This window comes from Bubalus bubalis, chromosome 16, assembly GCF_019923935.1.
Source record: "Bubalus bubalis isolate 160015118507 breed Murrah chromosome 16, NDDB_SH_1, whole genome shotgun sequence".
Lineage (NCBI taxonomy): Eukaryota > Metazoa > Chordata > Mammalia > Artiodactyla > Bovidae > Bubalus > Bubalus bubalis.
The window spans coordinates 31639689-31658087 of NC_059172.1; the positions used below are offsets into that span (position 1 = coordinate 31639689).

Here is an 18399-nt window from a genome sequence, read left to right on the forward strand (position 1 = left end):
GTTTCCTAGCAGTTGGTAGTTTTGGAATGAAGTGAGAAATAGTAGCCATCCAAGAATTAATATATTTGTTTATGTTTTATTCATCAGTGAGTCTTTACCTGTATATGAATATCTTTTCCGTCTTCTTGTGTAATTAACTATTTTTTGTTTTTACTTAGGATATCTCCATTTCATCAGCCTGGAAATTCATATCATAGATATAATGCCTTTAACATAAATATTATTGTAAAGAAATAAAAAATCTTTATTAAAAACAACTTTTGAGCCATATTGTGAAATTACTTATTTTAGCAATTAATTTATACTACTAAATTCATTCTCCCTGTTTTTTTTAATGTGATTGTACAAGTGTAGTTGTAGTTTTCTTCTTTTAAAAACTTTAGGGGAAACAATATCTTTATTCAATTTTGGTCCTTAGAGAAAGGTTACTAGCTTTATTGAACTTCAGTGTTGTTGATTAGGTTTGCTACATGGGTGTAGTATTGGCTTGGTTTAATTGATTTTCTGTTTTGCTGTAAAATTGCATCACCTAGGTGAGACATCCTGGGTATGATATTGCAGTGAGTTTTGCTTTCAGCTGAGCTTTTTTGCTGTGGTCCCTAGGTACCTTTTTCAGGTGTCTTTGTTACCATGATGGACTACAGATAGTGTTGTGGTTTGTTGTATTTTTATGCTTAACTCTGTTACTAAAATCATAGCATCTGATTTAAACTTGTATTATCATAGCACATTAATCTTTTATAGTGGTTTATTTTTGTGGGGAAAAGTTAGAAAATTTAAATATCTTGTCTCTTTCAGTGTTACCGGCCAATATAACTGACAAGGTTTGAAGCAGTTGATAAATGTTCATTTATATATGTTGTAGAATAACTGAGACTTCTCTTTTTATGCAAACATTAGTCTTATATTCTTTGAATCCTAAGTATTCTCGAAGAATGTATTATGTAAAGAATTACTTTATAGAAGTTAACTTACAGAAGTTCTCTCTTAAGTTAGTATCCTTTGGTTTTCTGGAGGCCCAATAATTAGTTCTCTAATCTTTAGTAATCTTTAGCACTGATAACTAATCAGTGCCTTTTTTTTAGTTATCTTTGGTGTTCCAATATTAAAATTATTATACATAGCAAAATTTACCATTTTAACTTATTTCTATTTATACAAGTTGTCCTTGACTGTTACTATCCCCCAGAGGTTGCTCAGATTCATGTCCATTGAGTTGGTGCTACTATATAATGATCTCATCCTCTGCCACCCCCTTCTCTTTTTGCCTTCAGTCTTGCCCAGTATCAGGATCTTTTCCAGCCTGTCAGCTCTTCGGATCAGGTGGCCAAAGTATTGGAACTTTAACTTCTGCAACAGTCTTTCCAAGGAGTATTGAGGGCTGATTTTCTTTAGGATTGACTGATTGGATCTCCTTGCAATCCAAGGGACTCTCACTTCTCCAACACCACAGTTCAAAAGCATCAATTCTTCGGTGCTCAGACTTCTTTGTGGTCCAACTCTCACATCCAGTATATTCACCTTGTACAGTAATCACCATCATAGATTTTTAAGCACAGCTTTATTGAGATAAAATTGTATACCACACAGCCCTGCTTTCCCGTGGAATCTGAAGGAACTCTCTCAGATTTTCCCCCTCTAGAACTGATACCTAGGTTAGGTCATCATGTTGACTGGAGAGAGGTTGATGAGAGCTGTTAGTTTTTAAATTTGGTGGATCAAAAGTGCTGTAACTCCAGTCAGATTCAGCAAGATCATTCTGCAAGACCATCAGGTTCTAATCAAAGTCCAAGCATGTGATGTAAACCTGGTGAACACATTTACTTTGGTGCTTAAAGTAGAAAACCACTTCTATCTTATACTCCTGGTTTAGTTTTAGTTGGGATAATAGAAGCTGTTGGAGGACATGTATTTGCTTTCAAGAAAGCTGACAAGAGTTTTCACTACCAGCACATTTCGGGGGGCTAGGCAAAGTATGGTCTGGCAGGCAGTCAAACTTGTTTACACACTGCCAGAAAAACTAGACTTTAAACAAGGAGCTCCTGTATTTTACTGCTTACTGAGCTCTGCTCCACAGTACCCATGTGAAAGCTGGAGGAAGTATTCAGGTTATGGGGCTGGTGGAGAAGTTGGGTAGGCAGTGTACCACATTGCTAGAGCTTATGGCTTAAAGGTTTTGTGCACAGCTGATTCTGAAGGACAAAACATTGTTTAGCAAAATGGACCCCATGAAGTATTTAATCACAAAAAAGCTAATTAAGTTGATAAAATTAGGAAATCTGAAAAGAAGTTGATGTGATTATTGAAATGTTAGCTAATGTAAATCTTAGCAATGATTTGAATCTTTTGTCACATGGAAGACAAGTAATAGTTGTTGGCAGCAGAGGTCCTTTGAAGTAAACCCATGGGACATCATGGCAAAGGAATCTAGCGTAATAGGAGTTGCTCTGTATTCATCTACCAAGGAGGAATTTCAGCATTTTGCAGCAGTCCTTCAAGCCAAAATGGAAACTGATTAGTTAAGATCAGTAATGGGTCCTCAGTATCCATTGGAAAAAGTGGCCTAGCCTCATGAAGATGATATTCATAGCAGTGGGGCTAGTGGAAAAATAATTCTCTTAAAATGATTGATCCTTTCATAGATTTCCTATGTAATTAGAGGTTTCTTACTTCAGTTTTATGTACACTACATTTTCTTTAATTATCATTCATTTGACTCAGTGAGTTTTCTAATGTTAAAAAGATTTATCTTTAGAGATTATAGGCATTGGAGTGCAGTTTATTTAATACTGGCAGTATTCTTTATGCTCTCTGTCTCTCATCAAAGTACCATCATAGTAGGAAATTCTTGATACTTGATCAGTAATTCCATAATTTCGACTAAAACATCAAAATAGGACTGCTCGATTTCCAAGCCTACTTCTTCGGATTAAGGTTCTTTAGCCTCTGCATGCATGTTCAGTCACTCAGTTGTGTCTGACTCTTTGTGACCCCATGAACTGCAGCCCACCAGGTTCCTCTGTCCATGGAATTTTTCAGGCAGGAATACTGGAGTGAGTTGCTGTTCCCTCCTCCAGGGAATCTTCCCAACCCAGGGGATAGAATCCCTGTCTCCTGCATTGGCAGGCAGATTCTTTATCACTGAGCCACCTGGGAAGCCCTTAGTCTCTGATGAATTTTTTGGACTAAACAAGACCCCCTTTCGAAACTAATCTCATCTAGATCTATAAGTCTGTCAGAAGGGCAAGATAAACAGTATCCAGATAAATTTGTTAATTTTCCAATATTTCCCAATACATTGTGACATTCACTAGTTTAATGGTTGATTACCAATGATCCGTATATTCTGTGAGGACAGCAGCCTTATCTTTGGTATAATATGATACTAGGTATGTAGTTTCCAAAGAGATAATTATTCATTGATTCAATTTAAAGGTAGAGTTAGAATTATCTTTTTATGTGATTGGGATTAAATACTTTTACTTCATTAATGAATTCGGCACATTGAGAATGATCTGCTTTTGTTTTCATAACATGGTAGCTGTAATAAATTCTAGAGGAAATTAAAAAAATTTTTTTAAATCATATACCATACAGTTCACTCATTTAAAGTGTACAATTCCATAGTTTTTAGTATATTCGAGAGTTTTGCAACCATCACCAATATCACTAATGAACATAGATGCAAAACTTCAACAAAATACTAGCAAACCAAATCCAGCAATACATTGAAAGGATCATACATCGTGATCAAGTGGGATTTCTCTCAGGGATGCAAGGCCTTTTCAGTATCAGCAAATCAACCAGTGTAATATACCACATCAACAAATTGAAGAAAAAACCATATGGTTATCTCAGTAGTTACAGAAAAAGCTTTTGACAAATTCAACACCCATTTATGATAACAACTCTACAGGGTGGGGTATAGAGGGAACATATCTCATATAATAAAGGCCATATATGACAAACCCACAGCTAACATTATAGTCAACAGTGAAAAGCTGAAAAACGGTTCCTCTAAGATCAGAAACAAGACAAGGATGTCCACTCTCATCTCTTCTATTCAACATAGGTTTGGAAGTCCTAGCTTCGGCAATCAGAGAAGAAAAAGAAAGGGAATCCAATTTGGAAAAGAAGTGAAACTGTCACTGTTTGCAGATGAAATACTATACACAGAAGATCCTAAAGATGCTACAGAAAACTGCAAGAGCTCATCAGTGAATTTGGTGAAGTGAATAAACACACAGAAATCTGTTGCATTTTTTTAAACTAATTTATTTTCAGCTGTGCTGGGTCTTTGTTGCTGCGTGTGGGACAGATTTCTCTAGTTTCGATGGAGCAGGGGTTACTCTCTAGTTGTGCTTGGTCTTCTCATTGTGATGGCTTCTCATTGCAGAGCACTGGCTCTAGGACACATGGGCTTCAGTAGTTGTGGCACATGGGCTTAGTTGCTCTGCAGCATGTGGAATCTTCCCAGACCAGGGCACCCCTGTCTCCTACATTGGCTACCGGGGAAGACCTCCATTGGATTTCTATACACTAACAATAAAAGATCAGAAGGACAAATTGAAGAAACACTCTGTACTGCTACATGTTTAAAAACAAAAAAAAAAAGACATTCTTTAATACCATAAGCAAAAATAAAGTGGAGTAAAGGCCTAAGTGTAAAACCAGATACTATAAAACCCTTGAAGAAAATATATGCACAACACTCCTTAAATTGCAGAAATATCTTTTTCAGTTTTTCTCCTAGAGTAATTGAAATAAAAATAAACAAAAAGGATCTAATTAAACTCAAAAACTTTTGCACAGAAAAAGAGAACATAAAACGAAAAGACAACCCACAGAATGGAAGAAAATATTTGCAAATGATGTGACCAACAAGGAATTAGTCTCCATAATGATACAAGTCAACTTAATCAAAACAGAAAGAGACTCACAGACTTGAGAAGGAACTTAAGGTTACAGGGTTGGGGGGGCGGTGAAGGGGGGAGGAGGGAAGGGTGGGTGAGTGGATAAATTAGGAGTTTAGAATGGACATGTACATACTACTGTATTTAAAATAGATAACCAACCTCAGATATGCAGATGTTATCACCCTAATGGCAGAAAGTGAAGAGGAACTAAAGAATCTCTAAAGGAACTAAAGAACCTCTTGATGAAGGTAAAAGAGGAGAGTAAAAAAGCTGACTTAAAACTCAACATCCAAAAAACTAAGATCATGGCATCTGGTCCTGTCACTTCATGGCAAATAGATGGGAAAGACAGACACAGTGGCAGATTTTATTTTCTTGGGCTCCAAAATCATTGAGGATGGTGACTATGGCCATCAAATTAAAAGACACTTGTTCCTTGGAAGGAAAGCTATGACAAAGCTTGACAGCGTTTTACAAAAGAGACACCACTTTGCGGACAAAGGTCCATACAGTCAAAACTATGGCTTTTCCAGTCGTTATGTACTGATATGAGAGTTGGACCATGAAGAAGACTGAACACCGAAGAACTGATGCTTTCGAACTGTGGTGCTGGAGAAGACTCTTGACAGTCCCTTAAACTGCAAGGAGATCAAACCAGTCAATCCTAAAGGAAATCAACCCTGAAAATTCATTGGAGGGACTGATGCTGAAGCTCCAATACTTTGGCCATCTGATCCAAAGAGCCAACACATTGGAAAGGACCCTGATGCTGGGAATGATTGAAGGCAGGAGGAGAGGATGAGATGGTTGGATGGCATCACCAACTCAATGGACATGAGTTTGAGCCAACTCTGGGAGATAGCTAAGAACAGAGAAGCCTGGTGTGCTGAAGTTCACGGGGTCAAAAAAATTGGACATGACTTAGTGACTGAACAACCACCACCAATAACAAGGATGTACTATGTATAGCACAAGGAACTCTGCTCAATAGTCTGTAATAACCTAAATGGGAAAAGAATTTGAAAAAGAATAGGTACAAGTATATGTATAACTGAATCACTCTGCTGTACACCTGAAACTAACTCAACAGTGTCAATTAACTATCAGATCAGATCAGATCAGTCACTTAGTCGTGTCCAACTCTTTGCGACCCCATGAATCGCAGCATGCCAGGCCTCCCTGTCCATCACCAACTCCTGGAGTTCACTCAGACTCACGTCCATCGAGTCAGTGATGCCATCCAGCCATCTCATCCTCTGTCGTCTCCTTCTCCTCTTGCCCCCAATCCCTCCCAGCATGAGTCTTTTCCAATGAGTCAACTCTTCCCATGAGGTGGCCAAAGTACTGGAGTTTCAGCTTTAGCATCATTCCTTCCAAAGAAATCCCAGGGCTGATCTCCTTCAGAATGGACTGGTTGGATCTCCTTGCAGTCCAAGGGACTCTCAAGAGTCTTCTCCAACACCACAGTTCAAAAGCATCAATTCTTCGGAGCTCAGCCTTCTTCACAGTCCAACTCTCACATCCATACATGACCACAGGAAAAACCATAGCCTTGACTAGACGGACCTTTGTTGGCAAAGTAATGTCTCTGCTTTTGAATATGCTATCTAGGTTGGTCATAACTTTCCTTCCAAGGAGTAAGCGTCTTTTAATTTCATGGCTGCAGTCCAATATAAAATTAAAAGGAAAACATGATAATAAATTCTACTGGAAATAAATTCTGCAATAAATTCTACTGGAAATTTATGAAAGCAGAATTCATGCATTTGAAGTGTACAGTTTGTATAGTTTTTAGTATATTCACAAAGTTGTGCAGCCATCACCATAAGCACTTTTTAAAATTTATATTGGCTATGGTGGGTTTTCATTGTGGCCCACAGGATCTTCCTTGCTGCATGTGGGGTTTCTGTTTTGACGAGTGGGGCTACTCTCTAGTTGCGATGTGAGAGCATTTCGTTGCAGTAGCTCCTCTAGTTGCAGTTGTATGGGCTTTAGGGCTTCAGTAGTTGCACTGTGGCCTCAGTAGCTGTGGCACATGGGCTTACTTACGCCATGGCATGTGGAATCTTAATTCTCCAATCAGGGATCAAACCCATATCCCCTTCATTGGCACGAAGATTCTTGACCACTGGACCACCAGGGAAGTCCCACCATAAACAGTTTTAGAACATTTCCATCACCTCCAGAAGAATCTTTGCATCCATTGACTATCATCACCCAATTCCCCTACCTTCTCCAATCCTTAAGCAACCACTTCCTGTCTCTATGTATTTGCCTATTCTTGTTGATATAAATGGAGTCATATGTGGTCTTTTGTGACTGGCTTCTTTCACTTAGCATAGTGCTTTGTAGATTGATCTTCTTTGTGGCATGTATGAGGACTTCTTTCCTTTTTATGATTGAATAATACTCTATTATATGGATATATCACACTTTGTTTATTCATTCATGAGGTTATAAACATTTGACTTTTATGAATCGTGCATAACATATAGCATTTTCATTATCATTTAGTTGAGATTATTTTAAAATTCCCTTGTGATTTCTTCATGGAAATTAGTTATTAGTGTATTAGTTTATTTCCAAACATTTTGTGTCTTTCTAGATATCTTGTTTATAAATCTCTTTTTCAGCTTCACTGAGGGTAGAAAATATATTTTGTGTTTCAAATCACTGACATTTGTTCAGGGTTGCCTGATAGACCAGTATTTATTTTCAGTTAGAGGCCTGATAGACCAGTATTTATTTTCAGTTAGAGGATAACTGGATTCTGGATTCATCTAGAATTATCCTCATCCTTGTGTTGAAATCTTAAATCATTATGAAGAAAACTGTCTTCTAAAATGCTTCCTAATAATTGTTTATACTCACTGAGCATACTTTTTGTCCATATTAATAACCACCCTGTGATATAGGAGTTGTTATTATACTTATTTTACAAATGAAACTGGGGCACAGAAAGATTAAGTAAACTGTGTAGGTTACGTAGCTGGTAAAAAAGTGGGCTAGAGAATAGGCAAATCCATAGAGATAGAAAGTAGATTAACGGTTGCTAGGACTAGGGTTTTGTGGAGTGACTGCTAATGGGTATGGAATTTCTCTTTTGGAGTGATGAAAATGTTCTGGAATTAGTGGTGATGGTTGTACAACTTTGCGAATATATTAAAAACTATTGAAGTTTGTACTTTAGAGGGGTGAATTTTATGATATGTGAATTGTATTTCAATTTCTTTTAAAAAGACAGAACTGGAATTCCAACTCAGAAATTATTTCCCCTAAACTGCTTATTCACTCACTCAGACTTTTGAGGTTGCCATAGGTTCAATATTAGAAGTAAAATCTCATCAGCCTGTAATTTAAGAGTTATATCCTATATATGGCTTATTGCAAATGCTCTTTTCTGATTTGTTTTTGAAGAATTCAGGTACTTCTATAGAAATGGAGTTGCATATTTAATTCTTTTTAGATGCATTCCAGATAAGATTGGAAAATTAAATGAAGCTCCACAAGTAAGCTCTCTAGTATAGGGTAGTTCATAATGCTTGTTAAGGTCATGAGATGCCATCTTCTCTCTCTCCTAGCTAATCTGTTTTCCACCTTGGCTTTAAAGGTTTTCTCTCAGAGGTTTTTCCTGGTCTTTCAGCCTCATTGTGTAAGACTACTCCCACCCACAACATTCTGTACATACTTCTACTTTTTAATCACACTGCAATAGTTTTTTCTGTCTTCCCTACTTAATTTGAACAGGGACACCATTTGAATTAGATTTCATACCTAAATTGTTCTTCAGTGATTGTTACAGTAAAATAAAATAGGAATCCCAGTAAGAACTTATCAATGCCTAGTCTTTGGTGAACTACAAGAGAGTATAAATAATGCTTTGCCAATGGTTTGATTTCAGACACATTGTTATAAATGTTGGAATTGGGCTAGAATTTCTGTTTCTGGAGGTGGCATTGAGGCAGCATTTTGAATGCCATTGTAGTCTTTTTAGAGATTACTTGAAAATACATGTATCAGAATGGGACATTTGAATATTACATTTTTTGTTGTTCAGTCTCCCGGTCATTTCTGACTCTTTGCAACCCCATGGACTGCAGCATGCCAGGTCTCTCTGTATCCCTCACCATCTCCCAAAGTTTGCCAAGTTCATGTCCATTGCATCGGTGATGGCATCCAGCCATCTCATCCTCTGACGACCTCTTCTTCTGCCCTCAATCTTTGCCAGCATCAGGGACTTTTCCATTTAGTCAGGTGTTTGCATCAGATGACCAAAATACTGGGAGTTTCAGCTTCAGCATTAATCCTTTCATCGAGTATGCAGGGTTGATTTCCCTTAAGATTGACAGGTTTGGTCTTGCCGTCCAAGGGACTTTCAGAAGTCTTCTCCATCACCGCAGTTCAAAGGCATCAGTTCTTCAGTGCTTGGCCTTCTCTACGGTCCAGCTCTCACAACTATATGTGACCACTGGGAAGACCATAGCCTTGACCATACGGACCTTTATCGGCAGAGTAATGTCTCTGCTTTTCAACACACTATCTAGGTTTGTCATAGCTTTCCTGCCAAGAAACAAACGTCTTCCAATTTAATGGCTGCAGTCACCATCTGCAGTGATTTTAGAGCCCAAGAAGAGGAAATCTGTCACTACTTCCACCTTTTCCCCTCTATTTGCCATGAAGTAATGGGACCGTGTTTTTTTTCATATTTAGTTTTAAGCTGGCTCTTTCACTCTTCCTCCTTCACCCTCGACAAGAGGCTGTTTAGTTCCTCTTCACTTTCTGCCATAAGAGTGGTATCATCCACATATCTGAGGTTGTTCATGTTTCTCCCACCTATCTTGATTCCAGCTTGTATCTCACCCAGCCTGGCATTTCTCATAATGTCCTCAGCATGTAGATTAAACAAACAGGGTGACAGCAGTCAGCCCTGTTGTACTCCTTTTTTGATCTTGAACCAGTCAGTTGTTCCATACAGGGTTCTAACTGTTGCTTCTTGACCCGCCTACAGGTTTCTTAGGAGACAGGTAAGATGGTCTGGTATTCCCATCTCTTTAAGAGCTTTCCACAGTTTATTATGATCCACACAGTCAAAGGGTTTGATGTAGTCAGTGAAACAGAGGTAGGTGTTTTTCTGGAATTCTCTAGCTTTCTCTGTGATCCAACGAATGTTGCAATTTGATCTCTGGTTCCTCTTCCTTTTCTAAACTGAGCTTGGACATCTGGAAGTTCTTGGTTCGCATAATACTGAAGCCTAGCATGCAAGATTTTAGGCATGACCTTACTAGCATGGGAGATGAGTGCAGTTGTCCCATGGTTAGAAAAAAAGTTTTTGTTTCTTCCTGGGGGTCTCTGATTGCATTTCAGTCTTAATTGCATAACAGTACCAATTTTAGTTTCTTAAAACGCTGATATTTGCTACTTGAGAAAAAATTAGTGTATTTAACTACCTTGACCTCCAGTATTTTATAGTTGTCTTATTGCCATTTAATTTTACTCTGAGAGGGCTTCTCTCCTTTAGTTGTTTATTCTCCTCTAACTTAGATTTTTACTATTAGAAATTGTTTTGCTTTTATAAGTTTTAATTATTGTAGATGTAATCTTTTTTGTTTGTGAATAATTAATACATATGTTTGCTTTACCAAAATTAGGGTAATAAAATTATACAGATTTTTCTTTTACAACTTTATTTTACCCATTTCCTCTGTCACTAAGATTTCTATAGCAGAAATTTGAATTAGATACATAGCACTGTGGACCTTAGGAAGATGTTATAATTGATATAACCATGGATAGCCCTGTTGTAATAGCAGGCTCTTTCTAAACTTTACTCTTAAAAATAGTGGTACCTATACTATTTTAGGCACAGTCTTATACCTAAATCTTTTTGTATATGTCTGGTTATTTTCTTACTTGTTTAGATCAAACTGCATGCTGGATTGAACTACACGTTTTGTTTTTTAATTAAAATATTTGGCTGTGCTGGATCTTCATTACTGCGCTCAGGCTTTCTCTTGTTGAGGTGAGCAGAAGCTTCTTTCTAGTTGTGGTGGGTGGGCTTCTCATTTCAGTGGCTTCTCTTGTTGCAGAGCATATGCTTTAAAGAGTGTGAGGGCTTCAGTAGTGGCTCAGGAGCTTAGTTGCCCTGCAACATGTGGAATCTTCCTGGAACAGGGATCAAATTCGTGTCCCCTTCATTGGCAGTAGGATTCTTAACCACTGGACCACCAGGGAAGTCTGAGCTGCATATTTGATAAATACAGCAAAGTGGCTCTATAGGAAAGGTTGTCCTTATATTCCCAACTGTGCAACATTTTGTTAGCTTTGCTAATACTGGAATTTGAAATAAAATACCCCAGATGCTTCTCCCATTTTAAATGAATGTACTTAGGTGACCTAACACTGTTGTTCAGTTACTCAGTCGTGTCCAACTCTTTGTGACCCCATGGACTGCAACACACCAGACTCCTCTGTTCTCCACTATCGCCAGGAGTTTGTTCAGATTCATGTCCATTGAGTCAGTGATGCTATCTAACCATCTCATCCTCTGCTGCCCCCTTCTCCTTTTGCCTTCAGTCTTTCCCAGCATCAAGGTCTTTTCCAATGAGTTGGCTGTTGATATCAGGTGGCCAGAGTATGGGAACTTCAGCATCAGTCTTTCCAATGAATATTCAGGATTGATTTCCTTTAGGATTGGCTGGTTTGATCTCTTTGCTGTCCAAGGGACTCTCAAGTGTCTTTCTCCAGCTCCACAATTCAAAAGCATCAATTCTTTGGTGCTCAGCCTTCTTTATGGTCCAACTCTCACATCCATACATGACCACTGGAAAAACTATAGTTTTGATTATACAGAGCTTTGTCAACAAAGTGATGTCTCTGCTTTTTAATACTGTCTAGCTTTGTCATAGCTTGCCTTCCAGGGACAGAGTGTCTTAATTTCATGGCTGCAGTCACCATTCTCAATGATTTTGGAGCCTAAGAAAAGAAAATCTGTCACTACTTCCACTTTTTCTCTATTTGCCATAAAGTGATGGAACTGGATGCCATGATCTTAGTTTTTTGACTGTTGAGTTTCAAGTCAGCTTTTTCACTCTCCTCTTTCACACTCATCACAGGGCTTTTCAGTTTCTCTTTGCTCTATGCTGTAACCTAACCCTAACCCTAAGAGTGGGATCATCTGCATATCTGAGGTTGTTGATATTTCTCCCAGAAATCTTGATTCCAGCTTGTAATTCAGCTTGACATTTTGCATGGTGTACTCTGCATATAAGTTAAATAAGCAAGGTGACAGTATATAGCCCTATTGCACTCCTTTCCCAATTTTGAATCAGTCATTTGCCATGTCTGGTTCTAATTGTTGCTTTTTGATTCGCATACAGGTTTCTCAGGAAACATCATAAGGTGATCTGGTACTCCCATCTCTTTTAAGAATTTTCCACAGTTTGTTGTGATCCACATAGTCAAAGGCTTTAGCGTACTCAGTGATGCAGAAGGAGATGTTTTTCTGGAATTCCTTTGCATTCTTTATGAACCAGTGAATGTTGGCAATTTGATCTCTGGTTCCTCTGCTTTATCTAAACTAACTTGTACATCTAGAAGTTCTTGGTTCACTACCCCATACTATTTAGGATTTATAGCCTTTGTAATGTTACTGTCAGGACCATTCGTTTATTTGTCTTTCCATAGAAGGATCCAATTTACCTAAGGAAAAGGGTTGTCATTAAGGCTGTATTTATGTGTCAGGAGAGCATAGAGGATGAAGCTGTAAAGACTTGGATAAAGACTTCATGTGAAATGATATTTGAACTAATGACAGAGCATCCTTTGATCTTTATAATAATTTAATTGTAACATGCTGATTTTCACATTGGGGCCATGATATGTTAGATTATGAAAATATTTTCAAATACTTTTTATTATGGACTTTTTCAAATGTATGTCATATAGTTCAGATAGTTTAATGAACTCTGTTCAGTGCTTACTCCCTGAAAATAGCACTAACACAACCTGTTGTTAAGGTAAATCTGAGTTTATTGCTTACCACTTTAAGGAAGATAATGCTTAGTTTTAGGAGCTTTATTAATTTCTTAGGACTGCCATAGCAAGTACCACAAATTAGTGGCTTTAAACTACAGAAGTTTATTATCTCACAGTTCTTGGAGGCTAGAAGTCCCACATCAAGTTGTCAGGGAGGTCATTCTCCTTCTGAAGGCTCTGTAATAGAAACCATCGTATCTGTTTCTCTTAGCTTCTGATTATTGCTAGAACCCATTCTAATCCAGCATGACTAGAATTTAACTTGATTGTATCTGTGAAGAGCCCTATTTCCAAAGAAGGTCACTTGTCAGTTTGCCAGTGAACAGGAGCTTTGGGGGTACACCATTCAAACCAACACTGTAGCCTTTTGGGAAGGAGGAGAGCAAAGTTGGGATGTTTATGGTTTGGGAGATTTGATTTAAGAAGGCTGTGTTAATATGAAGGCTTGATTAGAATTGGGTAAAGACTGTTGCAATCATTTAAAATTTGTAGACATGACAAAGTGTGAGCATTTTGAGACAAAGTTCAAAGAATCTGTGAGAGACTTCCCTGGTGGTCTAATGGCTAAGACTCCAAACTCCCATTGCAGGGGGCCCTAGGTTCAATCTCTGGTCAGGGAATTAGATCCCATATATGCTGCAACTAAGAGTTCACATGCTGCAACTAAAGATCTTGCACGCCACAACTAAGACCTGGCACAGACAAACAAGCAAACATTTTTTAAAAAATCTGTGAGAGTAAACAATCATTTTATGCTATCTTATGACTAGATGGACAATTTTATGTTAATTTGATGGACTTTGGGGAATTTCCTGAAGGAACAGTAGTTATTTGCAACTCTGTTTCCCTAGATAAGAATTTCCAGGTGGCGCTAGTAATGAAGAACCCACCTCCAAGTGCAGGAGACATGGGAGTCATGGGTACAATCCCTGGGTTGGGAAAATCCTCTGGAGTAGGGCATGGCAACCGACTCCAGTTCTTGCCTGGAAAATCCCATGGACAGAGGAACCTGGCTAGTTACAGTGCATACGGTCACAAAGAGTCGGACATGACTGAAGTGACCTGCCTGCACACATGCAGGGCAGTAAAGTCAGGTTGATAACACTAGAATGGTAAGTGATGTTTATGTAGATAGTAAGCTGTGTGATTGTAATTGTTTTTGATTTTCAGTCCCCAAGTACCATCAAAGAGCTTATGTTACTAATGTTTTGCCATTTCTTGTTTTATTTCTCTCCTATGCTCCTTCTCTGCTACCCTGAAAGAGTAGCAATCAAGCTTCCCTCCCTGTGGTCCTTTCTGTCTTTGTCCCTCTTTCTGTCAAACCTGTAGATTTTTATTAACCATTTACTAGCAGGCAGACATAGAATTCTTCATACAGTCTATGTAAACTTGATGAAGTGGCCCTGTTTTCTGATCTTTTTGATGATTCCATCCAACTTAAATGAAAGGTTTACTCAAGTGGATATAGTATACTCAGTTCCAGGATACTGTTACTTTTACTGTTTAGTGCCAGTTAACCAGAATCCTCTGACCCATTATAGGTCTCCTCTGATCCCCCTTTTTAGGGATCAAGCATGTACAGGCTCTGAGGCTTGTTAGATTTCTTTTTTTTTTTTAGATTAGACATAATATATATACAGTAAAGCGTACAAGTCTTTTAAACTTTGAATTCAGGGATTTTGTGTGTATGTTTTACCTTTGTTAATGAACTTTTTATTTTAAAATAATTTTAAATATGTAGAAATATTAAAAACAGTACTGAATTCCCATTTAACCCTCTCCTAGGAGAAGGCAGTGGCATCCAACTCCAGTACTCTTGCCTGGAGAATCCCATGGACGGAGGAGCCTGGTGGGCTGCAATCCATGGGGTCGCGAAGAGTCGGACACGACTGAGCGCCTTCCTTTTCACTTTTCACTTTCATGCACTGGAGAAGGAAATGGCAACTCACTCCAGTGTTCTTGCCTGGAGAGTCCCAGGGATGGGGGAGCCTGGTGGGCTGCCATCTGTGGGGTCACACACAGTCGGACATGACTGAAATGACTTAGCAGCAGCAGCAGTTTACCTCATGTTAACATCTAAAATTACTATGGTACATTTGTCTAAGAAACTGGCATTAGTATATTACTATATATAACCAAACTCTCCAGACATTTATTTGAATGTTACTAGTTTTTTTTTTTTCACTAATACCTTTTTTCTGTTCCAGGATGCAGTCCAGAGTGCCACATTGCATTTAGTTTTCATGTCTCCATAGATTCCTTTGGTTTGTTACAGTGTCTCATTCAGCCTTTGTTTGTTTTTCATGATCCATCTTGAGGCAAGGTATCCTTTAAAGCAGCAGTCCCCAACGTTGTTGGCATCAGGGACGAGTTTCATGGAAGATACTTTTTCCACAGACAGGAGTGGAGTGGAGTGGAGTGTTTCAGGATGATTCAAGAGCATTACATTTATTATGCACTTTATTTCTCTTATTACTATATCACCTCCACCTCAGATCATCAGGCATTAGATCCTAGAGGTTGGGGACCCCTGCTTTAGAGTGCCCCCAGTTTGGGTTTATCTGTTGTTTTTCTCAGGTGTAGGGTAGACCGCAACAGAAGTAAAGACCCTTCTTCATGCAATAGATCAGGATTACATGATATCCACATAAATATATGCAGTTTTTATTGGGAATCACATATATATAATTAAGTATTTTACTTTTTTAAAAAAAATTCTTTTTGTTAAAGTGTAATATCTGGTAAGGTCATAAAGTGAAGTCGTTCAGTCGTATCTGACTCTTTGCAACCCCATGAACTGTAGCCTATCACGCTCCTCCGTCCATGGGATTTTCCAGGCAAGAGTACTGGAGTGGGTTGCCATTTCCTTCTCCAGAGGATCTTCCTGACCCAGGGATCAAACCCGGGTCTCCCACATTGTAGGCAGACGCTTTACCGTCTGGGCCACCAAGGAAGTCCATAAAGTAGACAAATTTTAAATGTATGGCTTGTTGAAAATTTTGCATATTAATACATTCTTGTAACTACTCCTCAGATAAAAATATAGGTCTTTCTAGCAGTCAGACGTTTCCCTGACTCTGTATTCCAGGTAGAAACGCCAGAAGTTACTACTATTTTGACTTCTATCTCCACTGATTAATTGTGCCAGTTTTGAACTATATATAAGTGGAATCATACAACATATGTATTTTTTATATCTGACCCCTTTCACCCCATGTATTGTCTGTGAAATTTGTCCATGTTGTGTATATAAGATGTTACTTTTGCTTGTGTAATATTTTGTTATTACTATGCCATAATTTATCCATCCCCCCCCCCCCTTCTTTTTAGTCCCAGGGCGTGTGCAGTTTTAGTTCCCAGTCTAAAATTAAATCCGTATCCCCCAGAATGGAAGCACAGAGCACTAACCACTGGACGTCCAGGGAATTCTTAATCCATTCCCTTATTGATAAAGATTTAGATTACTTCTGGTTGTTGGCTATTATGAATAAAGCTGTTTTTAACATACTTGTACATGGCTTTTTTGTTGTTATTCAAATACCACAGACATTCTTTTATTACTGAATTTTAGTATATTTTCTTGAGTAAATGTTCATTTGCTTTATGCCTTTAGGACTGTTTCCAGAGATTTTAAATGCTTTTTGTTTTGTTAAAATTCTTACCAGTTCCACTGGGAAGTTGGTGTATGCAGCTCCTTACAGTGTCATGCTGAAACTGGTTTCCCTTTCACATATCTCACAATCTGGGTTTTCCTTTTCACTCTCTTAATTGTCTGTCTCTCTCTTTTTAAAATTATTTATTTATTTGTTTCTGGCTTTGCTGGGTCTTTGTTGCTCTGCACGAGCTTTCTCTAGTTGCGGTGAGTGGGGGCTACACTTTGTTGTGGTGCTCGGGCTTCTCATTGCAGTGGCTTCTCTTCTTGCCAAGCGTGGGCTCGGTAGTTGTGGTACACAGCCTTTGTTGTTCCGTGGTGTGTGGGATCTTCCTGGACCAGGGATTGAATGTGTGTTCCCTGTATTGGCAGACAGATTCTTAACTGATGGACCACCAGGTAATTCCGAAGCTTTTTTGTATTACAGATCTGACAAGGAATTCTCTCACTTTTGTTTGTCTGTAATCTTAACTTGTCTGTGGACTTCTCTGGTGGCTCAGACACTAATTACATCTGCCTACAATGCAGGAGACCCAGGTTCCATCCCTTGGTCGGGAAGATCTTCTGGAGAAGGAAATGGCAAACCACTCCAGTACTCTTGCCTGGAAAATCCAATGGACGGAGGAGCGTGATAGGCTACAGTTCATGGGGTTGCAAAGAGTCGAATACGACTGAGCGACTTCACTTTATGACCTTACTTTATAATCTTCACTTAATCTTCATTTTTGAAAGGTAGTTTTATGAGATATAGTATTTAAGTGTTGAAAAAAATATATTTTTGTTAAGAAATTTAAAGATGTAATTCCATTGTCTTGTGTTCTCACTTTCTCTGTGGAGGAGTTCATAAAAATGTATGTTCACTCTCCTCCTGCCTCTTCCCCTGTCCACCTCCTATGTGTAGTACATTTTCTCTGGATGTTTTCAAGGGTTTTCTTCCTTTATCCTTGGATTTTAATAGTTTGTCAAAGTATGATTTTCTTTGTATTTGTCCTGTTCATTGAATTTCTTGGATCTGTAAGTTCTTAACCTTTCACTATATTTGAAAAGTTTTCAGCTATTATTTCTACAAATATTTTCCCCTAATTTCTTCTATCTTATCCAGTGGGAACTTCTTTTATATATATGTTAAACTGTTTGATCTATAGTCAGCTTCACTTCTTTCTTCTGCCATTTCTATCAGCTGTTAAATCCATACAATTACTTTTCTGATTACTTATTGTAAGTACTTGCAATTTACATTTGATTCTTTTTTCTCATTTTTGTTTCTCTGTGGAAATTTTCCTTTTATTTATTTCTTGTACATATCTTCTTCCAAGGTCTAGAATATGTCTCTGATAGCTGCTTTAAATCCTTGTCTGCTGACTACAAAATCTGACTCATCTTGGAGTCTTTTGGTTTCGTTTTTTTTTTCTTTTTTTTTTTTTACTTTTTATTTTGTATTGGGGTATAGCCGATTAACAATGTTGTGATAGTATCAGATGAATAGCAGAAGGAATGCAGCCGTACATATACATGTATCCATTATCCCCCCAAACTCCCCTCCATCCAGGTTGGGGTCTGTTTTTTTACTACTATTTTTCTTGGGTATGAATTATACATTTTTATTTCTTTTTATCACTTTTTTAATTGGATACAGGACGATGAAGAATACATATATACAGACTCTAGATTTTATTGTTGCTCCAAAGAGTTGTTTTGTCCTAGAAGGCAGTTACTTTGGCTGGATTCAAATTCTGAACTCTTAACATCCATCTGCTGCTGGGAACCCTGAGGTCTCCCCATCAAGTCCTCATAGAT

The 18399-nt window shown here is 38.1% G+C and overlaps 1 protein-coding gene and 1 pseudogene across 3 annotated transcripts in view; both read left to right on the forward strand.

Annotated features, from left to right (window-relative positions):
* The window catches only part of RAB6A (RAB6A, member RAS oncogene family), a 92027-nt gene that overhangs the window by 20819 nt on the left and 52809 nt on the right, over positions 1 to 18399 (forward strand). The gene's annotated exons all lie outside the window — the stretch shown is intronic.
* LOC102402659 lies at positions 1386 to 3978 on the forward strand (annotated as a pseudogene).